This window comes from Triticum urartu, chromosome 3 (assembly GCF_003073215.2).
Source record: "Triticum urartu cultivar G1812 chromosome 3, Tu2.1, whole genome shotgun sequence".
Lineage (NCBI taxonomy): Eukaryota > Viridiplantae > Streptophyta > Magnoliopsida > Poales > Poaceae > Triticum > Triticum urartu.
Window position 1 is genome coordinate 284,723,189 of NC_053024.1, and position 14,056 is coordinate 284,737,244.

Sequence of the window (14,056 nt, forward strand, 5' to 3'; positions counted from 1 at the left end):
AGACTCAAAACATTTTGTTCTAGGCTCAACAACATCAGCGATTCGATGAAGCAGGGGGCTCCTAAGTCGGGGATGGCCCTGATTACCAACTTGTAACACCCACAATGCGGCTATATCTCCCACGTGTCGGGGCACGACTTAGAGGCATAGCCGCATGGTAGTTTTGTCGCAAGAGGGTAATCTTCACACAATCCCGTTTACTAAATAGAAAGGGATAAAGAGTTGGCTTACAATCGCCACTTCACACAATACATAAATAATCCATACATCATCCAAGGTACAATCAAAGGTCCAACTACGGAACCAAAATAAAGAAAGACAACCCCAAAAGCTAGATCCCCGATCGTCCCAACTGGGCTCCACTACTGATCATCAAGAAACGAAACGTAGTAATGGTCCGAATCCTCGTCGAACTCCCACTTGAGTTCGGTAGCATCACCTGCACTGGTATCCTCGGCACCTGCATCTGTTTGGAAGTATCCGTGAGTCACGAGGACTCAGTAATCTCACACCCGCGAGATCAAGACTATTTACGCTTATGGGTAGGAGAAGGTAGTGAGGTGGAGCTGCAGCAAGCACTAAGCATATATGGTGGCTAACATACGCAAATAAGAGCGAGAAGAGAAGAAACGCATGGCCGAGAAGCTAGGAGTGATCACGAAGTGATCCTAAAACTACTTACGTTCAAGCATAACACAAGGCCGTGTTCACTTCCCGGACTCCATCGAAAAGAGACCATCACGGCTACCCACGCGGTTGATGCATTTTAGTTAAGTCAAGTGTCAAGTTCTCTACAACCGAATATTAACAAACTCCCATCTGCCACCTAACCGTGGGCACGGCTCTCGAAAGTTCATACTGTGCTGGGGTGTCCCAACTTAGCCCATCACAAGCTCTCACGGTCAACGAAGGATATTCCTTCTCCCAGAAAGACCCGATCAGTCTTGGAACCCTAGTTACAAGACATTTCGACAATGGTAAAACAAGACCAGCAAAGCCGCCCGACTGTGCCGACAATTCCCGATAGGAGCTGCACATTTCTCGTTTTGAGGGCACACCGGATTGTTCACACTTCCGGTAGGCCAGCCCAGAGTTTCCCCTGGTGGCCACCGGCGGATTACAGGTTGGACCAACACTTAGAGGAGCGCTGGCCCGGGGATTTAAAATAAAGATGGCCCTTGAGTCCGTGGAACCCAAGGGAAAAAGGCTTAGGTGGCAAATGTTAAAACCAACGTTGGGCCTTGCTGGAGGAGTTTTATTCAAAGCGAGCTGTCAAGGGGTTCCCATAACACCCAACCGCGTAAGGAACGCAAAATCAAGGAATATAACACCGGTATGACGGAAACTAGGGCGGCAAGACTGGAACAAAACACCAGGCAAAAGGCTGAGCCTTTCACCCTTTACCAAGTATATAGATGCATTAAATTAAATAAGAGATAATATGACATCCCAACATATCCATGTTCTAACATGGAACAAACTTCAACTTCACCTGCAACTAGCAACGCTATAAGAGGGGCTGAGCAAAAGCGGTAACATAGCCAAACAACGGTTTGCCAGGAAGGTGGGTTAGAGGCTTGACATGGCAATATGGGAGGCATGATATAGCAAGTGGTAGGTAGCGTGACATAACGATAGAGCGAACAACTAGGAACCAAAGATAGAAGTGATTTCGAGGGTGTGGTCATCTTGCCTGCAAAGTTCTCAGAGTTGTCGAAAGGTTGGTCCTCGTTAGCGTACTCAACAGGTTCGTCGTTCACGTACTCGTCTCCCGGCTCTACCCAAGGCAAGAACACAAGCAATGGAACTCCAATCAATCACGGTGCAATGCACAAGCAACATGATGCAACACATGGCATGATATGCAAGATATGATATGCAATGCATATGCGTGCTCCGGAAGGGAAAGAATGATCAAGGCATCAACTTGGCAAACCAAGTATGCCGCTGGAAAGATGAGGTGATTTCGGTCGAAATCGATATAAAGATCACCGGAAACGGATGCACAGTTTGAAAAAGGCAAGAAAAACAAGAATGACGTAAATCTGCGATTAACAGCATCATAGCACTTAGGATGCAAAACAAAACTAAGCTACTACACTCCAACATAGCGATAAAGCATATGAAAGTGATGTACAAGAGATGCTTGTCAAAACATGAACACTGAGCTACGGCTAAATCACTCAAGAATAGGTTCAAACAAGCATGGCAAAAGTGCAAAAGATATCAGCATCATAGACTTAGTGAAAATACTAACATGTCAAAAACAACATCAGGAAGCAAAGTTTAGGGCTAGAAAACAACATGCGACAGGAACAGATCATGGCAAATAAAGGCATGGCATCATTTTACTAAATGCATAGAACAAAAATCCCTTATGGAACATGAGCCAAAAAGACACAGAAGATATGTTGGAACCCATGTAAACATAGCAAGTTTTATTAACAGTTTCAGACAGTGAAAACAGAGCATGGCATAAACAGAATTATGTTAGCAACTTTGCGAGCTCATGCCACTCACCACAAAGCATTAAATGACAACATAAGCATACCAATAGCAAGATGACATGTTCATGAAGCTAACCATGGCAAGAGCATGTTAATAGGATGCATGGATCACTAGCAACAACCATGGCAATATTGATTAACATGTTAACATTCTACCAGGAACATTTTATAGCAAAAGTAGAGAAAGAAAATGACATGCTACATCACTCCATAATTTCAAACAGGGGCATGAATGGATAGAGCATAACCACGTATTCAAAACATCCTCACTGAAGTATCCCAAAATAAGCATGGATCTCAATGTAGCATCAAGTTTACATGGCATCAAAATAACAGCAGGAAAAGGACTTAGCAAAATCCTAAGTCCCTGAAAACAGCAACATCTCGGAGCCTAGTTTGCATGCTTGTGCTAGTCAGCACATAGATCACAAAAATACAAGACTTGCACGCCTGTAAAACTAGCATGATTTAGTTCAAAACACATGTAGATAGCATGCTCATATAATGCACACATCAAATGAAACAAAAATGACAAATCATCATGATCTGATAAGTACCAGCAGCTAACATTTTATAGCACTCTTGCATCAATGCAAATGACATCATAATGGACAGTAACATGTATGCAAATGCTACTAATATGAAGAGCACAACGAGGCGAACAATTTGACATATCATATGCATGATTTGGAGCACCGAGCACGGAGATATGACATGATGAAGTAGGCATGAAAATATCAGGGGGTTTTGGGACATAGAGAAAATCAACCTCTCAGTTTCAGATCTAGGGTTTGCACGGATCACGGAGGCCGCGGCGGATCTCGCCGGATCCTCGCCGGAGAAGTGGTCGGAGTTGGTCGGGGGAGCGCCGGAGATGGCCGGGAAAGCGCGGAGCACCGGATCCGGTCGCTGGAGCGCTCGCCAGCGACGAGGGCGGCGCGAAGGTGACGCGGTGGTGTCGGGCGGAGGGTCGGGCGGCGCGGCGGCGGAGGTGGCCAGGCGGCATGGCGCGGCGATGGAGAGGTGAGACGTTGGCGCAGCAAAGCGGGTCAGCGAGGGCTGGCGTGTCGACGGCGGCGGCGGAGGTGGCCGGGCGGCGCGGGGAACCAAGCACGCGGGGCGGCGCGCGCGGGCGGCTCGGGCCTCGCGGGCTGGGTCTCTTGGAAGATACTTCCCATAAGCCGTCGCCCCGGCTTCATGTGTGAATATTCTGACGAAGCAAGTGACCCTCAGCGGTTGACAATAGACAATTTCACCGCTGAAGATGTCTTTAAGACCATGAGGACCCTGCTTGACGAGTCTTAAGAGAACTGTCATAAAGTGGGCCTGCCACCATTCCTTAAACAGAACCCAACTCTACCTGTAAGTGCTTACCTTTATCTGTTTCAATATAAGTTAACTTCAGGGTTATACCTCATTTTAATCTCTTTCTACACTTATGCAGGCCGGCTCCACCTTCTGGACCAGGAAATCGCAAGCCGCCGCCTCGGTTAAAAAACCTAAAGCCAAGACCCATGCTCCGGGTCGTCGTAAAAAACGAACAGCAGAAGACCTTCTCAAGCTGGATGACTCGGAGGTAAAACATGATTCCTTGGTCGTCTTTTTATGCAACTTATTGATGCCGACTCTTCACAGGATGACGCGGAGACAAGACAAGCAAATGCAACAGAGGTAACACATGTCTCCTCCGACTCAAATCCTTTGGCAAGAAAGAAAACTCGGCGAGTCATCCGAAAAGTAAGATTTTCTCATCCCCTTGCTCATTTGGACCCCAATTTTCCTTTGAAGTAGTAGGAGCATGACTCCAGACGTATGACCCGGAGTGATGGTTCTCAAGACCTCAACAATGGCTTATCCAATACTCCTGCTCCTCGCAAGCGTCGAAACAAGGTCCATCATATCCTGACAATTTCTCTTCTGAAGGTTGGTCTTTTTCGCCAACCTCTTAATCTTTCCGACTCAAACTATCAGGGAACCTCTCCATCATCCGGTGACTATAGAAACTCAAATGCCTGTCTTCAAGGTTGCCCATGTGTAAGTATTTCACTTTGTTCACAAATGACTTGTAACAATGCACACTCATGATCTCTTGTATCCTTGCTATAGGGGTGTAGCCAAAGCAGGCAAAAAGCAGAAAGTGGGCGGTTCTTCAAAAGCTCCTAGGCCTGCTGAACCAGAAACACAAATGACTGAGGCCCCTGATGCTTCAGTTTAAAATCCTGAAGGCCGTGTCCATGACCTGCCGCCACAAATTGACCTGTTAGCTCTTCAATCAATCCATATTGAGACCAAACCGGCGGGGAGTCATGACCTACTGAGCCCCAAGCCGCCAAGCCCTGCCAAGCTTACTGAAGAGATTCATTTTGCTAAGGCCACTGAAGATGTCATCATCACTGGCACAGGCTATACCGAGCCGGGGAATCCTACTGTTTTGGCCAAACATAGTGCTAAAGAAGAACCGTCAGCAGCAGATAAGGGCAAATTAAAGCTGGATTTACAGAACTATGCATATTTTAGCGCAGTCGAGCTGCACGCAGGTTACCTAAGCCGCCTACACACAAGTCGTGACATGGAGGCTGGCCTAGTCAATCTGATGAGGCAAAAATATGAGGTATGAACTAGACACTTTTCCTTCTGTTTATATGCAAATGCTCATGTAGCCCCCAAGGGTCGGTTTATCCTAACAAGGACAAACCGGGTCTTCAATAGTCATTAATAAATTCAAACACGTAGCCCCCAAGGGCCAGTTTACCCTACCAAGGAGGAACCGAGTCTTCAATAACCTTCAACAAAATAAAACATGTAGCCCCCAAGGGCCAGCTTAATATGACAAAATAAGTCGGGTCACCCATAACCTTTTAGCAAATCAAACCCGTAGCCTCCAAGGGCCGGCTTAATCTGACAAGATAAGCCGGGTCTACCATAACTGTTTAGCAAAATCAAACCTGTAGCCACCAAGGTCCGGCTTAATCTGACAAGATAAACCAGGTCTTCCAGAACTATTTAGCAAAATCAAATATGTTGCCCCTAAGGGCCGGCTTAATCTGACAAGATAAGTCGGGTCTTCCATAAGAATTGAAAATGACCTACATTAGCCCCCAAGTTGATGCGGAGCATCCTACGATCATCCCCATGTACACTACAACGAGACCTCGACCTCAAGCATACGCCATTGGACACAAGGTGAACTCGCTCCTAAGTCCTTCCCCTTTCCATTCATGCGAGCCATGGTTGCTACCTAATGCGAAGACACAACATGTGCTCAGGAACCAAGGACTAAAGGAGGAAGAATGTACTGCGTTAAGACCTGTGGAAAGTTTCTGCCAAGCCTGGAACTTCCGCCCATGGCCCGAAACCTTCGACCCACGAGACTCCAGGTGATGAACAGACGTGCCAACTCTCTGGATACCTCGGACCATGACCGGAACTTCCGGAGCCTGGACCTTCCGGCCTGCCTGCGCGCAGAGTCTCTAGGCCGAGGCCCATGTAGTTGTTTCGCCCCTCACTTACCCCTTTGTGGCCGTAGGCTATATATACTCCACCTCCACCATTTTAGAGTTAGCAAAGTAGAAGCTCATTTGAAATAGAGGTTTGCTCTCCACTTGATACCTTCTCCATCGGAGTTCATGACCTCCTCGGAGAAGATCCCGCAAGTGGATTCAAGACCCCTCACAGGAAGACCCCCTCAAGGCCTCCTCACGGAGAAGAACTTGCTACATCTATCGTCCATTGTTGATTGTGGATCGTGTATCTCTTTGTGTTTCGATGATCTAGCACATGTGTAATCGAATCTTGTTGTTTGAGTGATTTCCTCTCATGTTTCCCCTCGTGTTTCCCCTCGTTTTCCCCTCGTGTTCTTCGTGTTCTTCGTGGGATCCGCTCCAATCGTGAAAGATCGAGCATCCGAAAATCCCTGCTACCTCTTGAGCACTGCGTTGGTTTTCCCTTGAAGAGGAAAGGGTGGTGCAGTAAAGCAGCGTAAGTATTTCCCTCAGTTTTTGAGAACCAATGTATCAATCCAGTAGGAGACCACGCGTGAGTCACCTCGTACCTACACAAACAAATAAGAACCTCGCAACCAATGCGATAAAGGGGTTGTCAATCCCTTCACAACCACTTGCAAGAGTGAGATCTGATAGAGATGATAATAATAAGATAAGTATTTTTGGTATTTTTATGATATAGATTGAAAGTAAAGATTGCAAAATAAAATAGATTGGAAACTTGTATGATGGAAAATAGACCTGGGGGCCATAGGTTTCACTAGTGGCTTCTCTCAAGATAGCATAAGTACTACGGTGAGTGAACAAATTACTGTCGAGCAATTGATAGAAAAGCGAATAATTATGAGAATATGTAGGTATGATCATGTATATAGGCATCACGTTTGTGATAAGTAGACCAACTCCTGCCTGCATCTACTATTACTACTCCACACATCGACCGCTATCCAGCATGCATCTAGACTATTAAGTTCATAAGAACAGAGTAACGCCTTAAGCAAGATGACTTGATGTAGAGGGATAAACTCATGCAATATGATATAAACCCCATCTTTTTATCCTCAATGGCAACAATACAATACGTGTCGTTTCCCTTTCTGTCAATGGGATCGAGCACCGCAAGATTGAACCCAAATTTAAGCACTTCTCCCATTGCAAGAAAGATCAATCTATTAGGCTAAACCAAACTGATAATTCAAAGAGACTTGCAAAGATAAACCAATCATACATAAAAGAATTCAGAGAATATTCAAATATTGTTCATAGATAGACTTGATCATAAACGCACAATTCATCGGATCTCGACAAACACACCGCAAAAGAAGGTTACATCGAATAGATCTCCAAGAGAATCGAGGAGAACTTTGTATTGAGATCCAAAGAGAGATAAGAAGCCATCTAGCTACTAGCTATGGACCCAAAGGTCTGAGGTAGACTACTAACACATCATCGGCGGGGCCATGGAGTTGATGTAGAGGCCCTCCGTGATCAATGCCCCCTTCGGTGGAGCTCCAGAAAAGGCCCAAGATGGGATCTCTTGGGTACAGAAGGTTGCGGCGGTGGAAATAGGGTTTCGTGGTGCTCTTGGATGTTTGCGGGGTATGTGAACATATATAGGAGGAAGAAGTAGGTCGGTGGAGCTACGAGGGGCCCACGAGGGGGAGGGCGCGCCCAGGGGGGTAGGCGCGCCCCCTGCCTCGTGGCCGCCTCCAAGTCCTCTGGATCACATTTGTTCCATAAATCACGTTCCCGAAGGTTTCATTCCGTTTGGACTCCATTTGATATTCCTTTTCTATGAAACACTAAAATAGGCAAAAACAGCAATTTGGGCTGGGCCTCCCGTTAATAGGTTAGTCCCAAAAATAATATAAAATTGTAAAATAAAGCCCATTAACATCCAAAACAGATAATATAATAGCATGGAACAATCAAAAATTATAGATACATTGGAGACGTATCAGCATCCCCAAGCTTAATTCCTACTCGTCCTCGAGTAGGTAAATGATAAATACAGAATTTTTGATGTGGAATGCTTTCTAGAATATTCTTCAATGTATTTTTCTCTATTGTGGCATGAATGTTCCGATCCGAAAGATTCAAGATAAAAGTTTATTATTGACATAAAAAATAGTAATACTCCAAGTATGCTAATCAAGCAGTTATGTCTTATCAAAATACCATAGCCAAAGAAAACTTATCCCTACAAAGTCATATAGTTAGGCCATGTTTCATTTTTGTCACACAAAATGCTCTCATCATGCACAACCCCGATGACAAGCCAAGCAATTGTTTCATACTTAGATTTTTCAAACTCTTTCAACTTTTATGCAATATATGAGCGCGAGCCATGGACATAACACTATGGGTGGAATAGAATATGATGATTGAGGTTGTGTGAGAAGACAAAAAAGGGAGAAAGTCTCACATTGACACGGATAATCAATGGGCTATGGAGATGCCCACCGATTGATGTCAATGCAAGGAGTAGGGATTGCCATGCAACGGATGCACTAGAGCTATAAATTTATGAAAGCTCATCAAAGAAACTAAGTGGGTGTGCATCCAACTCGCTTGCTCACAAAGACCTAGGGCGTTTGAGGAAGCCCATCATTTGAATATACAAGCCAAGTTCTATAATGAAAAATTCCCACTAGTATACGAAAGTGGAAAAATAAGAGACTCTCTATCATGAAGATCATGGTGCTACTTTGAAGCACAAGTGTGGAAAAAGGATAGTAACATTGTCCCTTATTCTTTTTCTCTCATTTATTTATTATTATTATTTTTCTTTTTTTTATTTGGGCCCTTTTTTTCTTTTGGCCTCTTTTCTTTCTTTTTTTCTTCTTCTTTTTTTGTCCGGAGTCTCATCCCGACTTGTGGGGGAATCATAGTCTCCATTACCCTTTCCTCACATGGGACAATGCTCTAATGATGATCATCACACTTTTATTTTCTTACAACTCAAGAATTACAACTCGATACTTAGAACAAAATATGACTCTATGTGAATGCCTCCGGTGGTGTACCGGGATTGCGATGAATCAAGAGTGACATGTATGAAAAAATTATGAATGGTGGCTTTGCCACAAATACGATGTCAACTACATGATCATGCAAAGCAATATGACAATGATGATGCATGTCATAATAAATGGAATGATGGAAAGTTGCATGGTAATATATCTCAGAATGGCTATGGAAATGCCATAATAGGTAGGTGTGGTGGCTGTTTTGAGGAAGATATAAGGAGGCTTATGTGTGATAGAGCGTATCATATCACGGGGTTTGGATGCACCGGCGAAGTTTGCACCAACTCTCAAGGTGAGAAAGGGCAATGCACGGTACCGAAGAGGCTAGCAATGGTGGAAGGGTGAGAGTGCGTATAATCCTTGGACTCGACATTAGTCATAAATAACTCACATACTTATTGCAAAAATCTACAAGTCATCAAAACCAAGCACTACGCGCATGCTCCTAGGGGGATAGATTGGTAGGAAAAGACCATCGCTCGTCCCCGATCGCCACTCATAAGGAAAGCAATCAAAGAACACCCCATGCTTAAAATTTGTCACATAGCGTTCACCATACGTGCATGCTACGGGACTTGCCAACTTCAACACAAGTATTCATCAATTTAACAATTACTCAACTAGCACACTTCTAATATTACCACCTTTATATCTCAAAACCATCTATCAAGCGTCCAACTTCTCTTAGAATTTAAAATTTATAACCAAAGTGAATTACCATGCTGTTCTAAAGGACTCAAAATGATATAAGTGAAGCATGAGAGATTAATTATTTCTATAAATAAAACCACAGCCGTGCTCTAAAAGATATAAGCGAAGCACTAGAGCAAAAACTATATAGCTCAAAAGATATAAGTGAAGCACATAGAGTATTCTAAGGTGTGTACAGCAAGGATGATTGTGGTAAACTAGAAATCATAGACTCAAATCATAAAATATGGTCCAAGCAAAACACGTATCATGTGGCGAATAAAAATATAGCTCCAAGTAAAGTTACCGATAGACGAAGACGAAAGAGGGGATGCCTTCCGGGGCATCCCCAAGCTTAGGATTTTTGGTGTCCTGGGATTTTACCTTGGGATGCCTTGGGAATCCCCAAGCTTAGGCTCTTGCCACTCCTTGTTCCATAATCCATCAAATCCTTACCCCAAACCTGAAAACTTCACAACACAAAACTTAAAAGAAAATCTTCGTGAGCTCCGTTAGTAAAAGAAAACAAACCACCACTTCAAGGTACTGTAATGAACTCATTATTTATTTATATTGGTGTTAAACCTACTGTATTCCAACTTCTCTATGGTTTATAAACTCTATTACTAGCCATAGATTCATCCAAATAAGCAAACAACACACGAAAAACAGAATCTGTCAAAAACAGAACAGTCTGTAGTAATCTGTAGGTTTCGAATACTTATGGAAGCCCAAAAATTCTAAAATAAATTGCTGGACGTGAGGAATTTATCTATTAATCATCTGAAAAAATAATTAACTAAATAGCACTCTCCAGTAAAAAATGGCATCAATTCTTGCGAGTGATAAAGTTTCTGTTTTTTACAGCAGGATCAAAAAGACTTTCCCCAAGTCTTCCCAACGGTTCTACTTGGCACAAACACTAATTAAACACAAAAACACCACAAAAATAGGGGCTAGATAAATTATTTATTACTAAACAGGAGCAAAAAGCAAGGAATAAAAATAAAATTGGGTTGCCTCCCAACAAACGCTATCGTTTTAACGCCTTTAGCTAGGCATAAAAGCAAGGATAGATCTAGGTATTGCCATCTTTGGTATGCAATACATAAGTGGCTCTCATAATAGATTCATAAGGTAATTTAATTTTCTTTCTAGGAAAGTTTTCCATGCCCTTACTTAACGGTAATTGGAATCTAATATTCCCTTCGCTCATATCAATAATTGCACCAATCATTCTAAGGAAAGGTCTACCAAGAATAATAGGACATGAAGGATTGCAATCTATATCAAGAACAATGAAATCTACGGGCACATAGTTCCTATTTGCAACAATAAGAACATCATTAATATTTCCCATAGGTTTCTTAATGGTGGAATCCGCAAGGTGCAAGTTTAGAGAACAATCATCAAATTCACGGAAACCTAGCAAATCACACAAATTTTTTGATATCGTGGAAACACTAGCACCCAAATCACACAAAGCATAGCATTCATGATCTTTAATTTTAATTTTAATTGTAAGTTCCCATTCATCATAACGTTTTCTAGGGATAGAAACTTCCAACTCAAGTTTTTCTTCATAAGATCGCATCAAAGCATCAACAATATGTTTAGTAAAAGCTTTATTTTGACTATAAGCATGAGGAGAATTTAGCACAGATTGCAACAAGGAAATACAATCTATCAAAGAGAAATTATCATAATTAAATTCCTTGAAATCCAAGATAGTGGGTTCATTGCTATCTAAAGTTTTGACCTCTTCAATCCCACTTCTACCAATTTTTGCATCAAGATCTAAAAACTCTGAATTTTTGGGTCGCCTTCTAACTAAAGTTGACGCATCTCCAGTCCCATCATTATCAAGATTCATATTGCAAAACAAGGATTCAATAGGGGACACATCAATTACTTTTAGATCTTCATCTTTACTATCATGAAAACTAGAAGAGCATGCTTTCACAAAGCAATCTTTCTTAGCACGCATCCTAGTGGTTCTTTCTTTGCACTCATTAATGGAAATTCTAATGACTTTGAGAGACTCATTGATATCATGCTTATGTGGAATAGATCTAAGTTTCAAAGAATCAACATCAAGAGAAATTCTATCCACGTTCCTAGCCAACTCATCAATCTTAAGCAATTTTTCTTCAATCAAAGCATTGAAACTCTTTTGCGAAGTAATAAATTCTTTAATGCTAGATTCAAAATCAGAGGGCATCTTATTATAATTTCCATAAGAATTTTTGTAGGAATTACCATAATTATTAGAGGAATTACTAGGAAATGGCCTAGAATTAAAATTACCTCTATACACGTTATTACCAAAATTGTTCCTGCCAACAAAATTCACATCCATAGATTCATTATTATTCTCAATCAAAGTAGACAAAGGCATATCATTAGGATCAGTAGGAGCATTCTTATTAGCAAACAATTTCATAAGTTCATCCATCTTTGCACTCAAAACATTAATCTCTTCAATTGCATGCACCTTTTTTTTACTAGTAGATCTTTCAGTGTGCCATTGAGAATCATTAACCATAATATTATCTAGGAGTTTGGTAGCTTCTCCTAAAGTGATTTCCATAAAAGTGCCTCCCACGGCCGAATCTAAAAGATTTCTAGAAGCAAAATTCAATCCGGTGTAAATTTTTTGTATAATCATCCATAAATTCAAACCATGTGTAGGGCAATTACGTATCATTAATTTCATCCTCTCCCAAGATTGTGCAACATGTTCATGATCAAGTTGCTTAAAATTCATAATATCGTTTCTAAGAGAGATGATCTTAGCGGGAGGAAAATACTTAGAGATAAAAGCATCTTTGCACTTATTCCATGAATCAATACTATTTTTAGGCAAAGACAAAACCAAGCTTTAGCACGATCTCTAAGGGAAAACGGAAATAGCTTAAGTTTAACAATATCGTTGTCCACATCTTTCTTATTTTGCATATCACAAAAATCAACAAAGTTGTTTAGATGGGTAGCGGCATCTTCACTAGGAAGGCCAGAAAATGGATCTTTCATGACAAGATTCAGCAAAGCAGTATTAATTTCACAAGATTCAGCATCAGTAAGAGGTGCAATCGGAGTGCTAATAAAATCATTATTGTTTGTACTGGCAAGGTCACACAATTTAGTATTATATTGAGCCATCGTGACAAGCAAGCAACCCAACACACAAGCAAACAAGAAACATGCAAAAGAGGCAAACGAAAAAGAGGCGAACAGAAAAGAGAGGGCGAATAAAATGGCAAGGGTGAAGTGGGGGAGAGGAAAACGAGAGGCAAATGGCAAATGATGTAATGCGAAGGATAAGAGTTGTGACGGGTACTTGGTATGTCTTGACTTGGCGTAGATCTCCCCGGCAACGACGCCAGAAATCCTTCTTGCTACCTCTTGAGCACTACGTTGGTTTTCCCTTGAAGAGGAAAGGGTGGCGCAGTAAAGCAGCGTAAGTATTTCCCTCAGTTTTTTAGAACCAAGGTATCAATCAAGTAGGAGACCACGCGCGAGTCACCTCGTACCTACACAAACAAATAAGAACCTTGCAACCAACGCGATAAAAGGGTTGTCAATCCCTTCACGGCCACTTGCAAGAGTGAGATCTGATAGAGATGATAATAATAAGATAAGTATTTTTGGTATTTTTATGATATAGATTTAAAGTAAAGATTGCAAAATTAAATATATTAGAAACTTGTATGATGGAAAATAGACCCGGGGCCATAGGTTTCACTAGTGGCTTCTCTCAAGATAGCATAAGTACTACGATGGGTGAACAAATTACTGTTGAGCAATTGATAGAAAAGCGAATAATTATGAGAATATCTAGGTATGATCATGTATATAGGAATCACGTCCGTGACAATTATACCGCTCCTGCATGCATCTACAACTATTACTCCACACATCGACCGCTATCCAGCATGCATCTAGAGTATTAAGTTCATAAGAACAGAGTAACGCCTTAAGCAAGATGACATGATGTAGAGGGATAAACTCATGCAATATGATATAAACCCCATCTTTTTATCCTCGATGGCAACAATACAATACGTGTCGTTTCCCTTTCTTTCACTGGGATCGAGCACCGCAAGATTGAACCCAAAGCTAAGCACTTCTCCCATTGCAAGAAAGATCAATCTAGTAGGCCAAACCAAACTGATAATTCGAAGTGACTTGCAAAGATAAACCAATCATACGTAAAAGAATTCAGAGAAGATTCAAATATTGTTCATAGATGGACTTGATCATAAACCCACAATTCACCGGATCTCGACGAACACACCGCAAAAGAAGGTTACATCAAATAGATCTC